This window comes from Octodon degus, unplaced genomic scaffold, assembly GCF_000260255.1.
Source record: "Octodon degus isolate 3935 unplaced genomic scaffold, OctDeg1.0 scaffold00042, whole genome shotgun sequence".
Taxonomy (NCBI): domain Eukaryota; kingdom Metazoa; phylum Chordata; class Mammalia; order Rodentia; family Octodontidae; genus Octodon; species Octodon degus.
The window spans coordinates 1720673-1723582 of record NW_004524618.1 but is presented as its reverse complement, the minus strand read 5'-3'; positions in this window follow the sequence as shown (position 1 = coordinate 1723582).

Genomic DNA, 2910 nt, shown 5'->3' with positions numbered 1-2910 from the left:
TGCCCTAGACCACTGAGCCATCTCACCAGCCCCTGCCCACAGATTTTTTAAAGGAATGGATTAAAAGAAAAACACACGGGGCTGGTGAGATGGCTCAGTGGTCTAAAGCACCTACTTAGAACAAGCTAAGCTAAGCAAAGCCCAGGGACCGCGGTTCAATCCCCAGCACCACATGCCAGCCAGCTCCCGCCCCCGGGTGGGCTGAGCTGGCCACACACACATAAATAAATAAATATTAAAAAAAAAAGAAAAGAAAGAAAAACACTTGAGGTACAGAAGTATGGAACAGAAAATAAATACAAATGTAGGCTGTTTTGCTAAATGTTTTATAACCACAACAAACTAGTACAGAATGCCCTGTACACACAAAGAAGATCGAGGTGCTGCCTTAGCAAGGCTGAGGATCTTCAGTTTCTGCATTCGCAGTCTCGGCTGCAGTCCTTGGTTCTGGGTGGATCCCTGGATGTGTGGCACGGGCTGGGCTTTTAACCAGATTTGGACAGAAGAATGGCCACCTGGCCCAGGTAGAAGGAGATGGAGGGTTTGGTTTCATGCATCCTGTGGCTACCGAGGTTCCTCCCCACAATCCAGTGCCAGGTGGGGTTGTGCTTCTTGTCAAACTCCTTCTTGATGTGGGCCACAGTATCCTTTTCTATGTTACATTTCTCCAGCGCCTGAGTGCCTGAGTAGCGCACACCACCAAACCCTGTTGCATCTCTTCTGCCATGTCCGCATTTTTGGTCCCCACCTTCTGGTCGCGCGTGGTTACCGTGGAGCAGGAGGCGGCAGCACCACTCAGGCAGGCACAGAGATGCTTTAGTTACTGAAGCCCTGGTGCATCCTAATGTCCTACTGTTCAAGAGAAACAAAGACACAAAAATTGTAGAAAAGGCAAAACTCTGCCATGGGCCTGTGGCAGCATGAATGAAGCTGCTTCCTGGAAAGATAAGCCTTGGTGTCTCTTCTCTCCTCAAGAATCCTGCTACACAAGTAGGGGAGAAAAGTAAGAATCTATGAAGAAACTGGGCTTGAGTCTTTCCTGGTTTGATGGCCAGCATCACACACACACACACACACACACACACACACACCTGGCAGACTCGGTTCACATTTGTTATGGCTTGTGTCCAGATGTCCCCACAGAGCCTCATGCAGTAATGCAGTAATGGGGTGGGCTTCCAGAGCTTGTGATCCATTCATGGTCCCATGCTGGGATTACGGGTATGAGTGCCACCGACTCCCTCAGGTGGGTGCCTGCATGAAATGTAAGGGAGGAAAAGAGGTGTGTCTCTTGCTCTGCTCCTTCCTTTTTTGCTCTTGTTGCTTTTGGTGTCTTCTGCCCCCCATGAACTGCTGCCCTCTGCCATGTGCCACTCTGCCTGGAAGCCAGCCGAGTATGAGTTAAAACCTCCATGAATTGTGAGCTAAATAAACCTTTCCCTCTTTAATTTTGGGCATTGAGCAAAGTCCTGAGTTCGATTCCTGGTACTGAAAAACAAATAATTTTAGGTACTGGGTATTTTGCCTCAGCAAGGAGGGAAAAGTAACCCACACATTTTTCTATGTATTTTACAACAGCTACTAATCAGGATGTTTTCTCATTGCACCTATTTCATAAAGTCATCATAGCAATGGAAAGATATGCATACTGTACACACATAACAGGTGGCTGGTAGTGTTGTGTGTGGTGCTGGGCACAGGGATTCATTAGTCTCTTGGTGCACCCTGGGAGGCAAGGCAGCAGGAATGAGGAAAGGGCAGGCAAGACGACAAGAGCTGGGTCAGGTGGAGGAGCAAAAGACCCCCAAAACAACAGTAGTGGTGTTTATTTATACCTTTGCACAGTTAGTATCAGCTGACACAGGTTGCCTAGCTACTAACAGCTGCCATTGACCAGGCAGGGTGCTTTTCTCAGGACTGAGGTAGCTGGACTGTTTCAGGCACTGAGGCCTTGTGTTCTCGCACATTTGACCAATTTCCAGCTTCAGGGGCTCCCGATACTGGGGATGCACCCAAGGCTTCATACATGCTAACCAGGTACTCCACCATTGAGCCACGTCCCTAACTTCTATTTTGCTTTTTGTTCTTTCAAACAGGCTCATTATATAGTCCAGGCTTTTGTGTGTATGTGTGAGTACTGAACTCAGGGCCTTTGACCTCAGGTACATCCTCAGTCCTTTAAAGTCTTTTCTTTGAATCTTTTATTTATTTGTTTGGTACAAGGTCTCAATGATCCTCATATCTCATCCTCTCTTCCCAGTGCTGGGATTACAGGCATGTGCCACCACGCCCAGTTTTGCCTGCCAGCTCCGTTTGTGATACTGGGGATTGAACCTGTGTCCTAGCTCTTGCCAGGCAGGCGCTTAGACTGCCGAGATATCTCCTCAGCCCTTTTCTTTTTTCTTTCTTTTCTTTTGCAGAACCGGGGATTGAACTCAGGCCCTTGCGCTTGCCAGGGAAGCGCTTATTCTACTGAGCTATCTCCTCAACCCAGTCCTTTTCATTTTGATACAGTCTCACCCAGTCACTAAATTAATTGTCTGGGCTGGGCTGGAGCTTGTGAGCCTCTTGCCTCTTGTCTTCCAGAGTTCTGGGACTACAGGCTTGAGCCACTAACCCCGATTTACATGGTGTTTGGCGCATATTTGACATCCACCATTGTTTAATGAGTTTGTTTCAGTGTTTCGCTGACAAATGTGCAATCAGTATTTATTTTATTTTATTTTTTGCGGAACCGGGGATTGAACTCAGGCCCTTGAGTTTGCCAGAGACGCCCTTATTCCACTGAGCCATCTCCCCGGCCCCAATCATATATCTTTAATTTTTTTGCAGAACCGGGGATTGAACTCGGGCCCTTGTGCTTGCCAGGGAAGCGCTTATTCCACTGAGCCATCTCCCCGGCCCCAATCA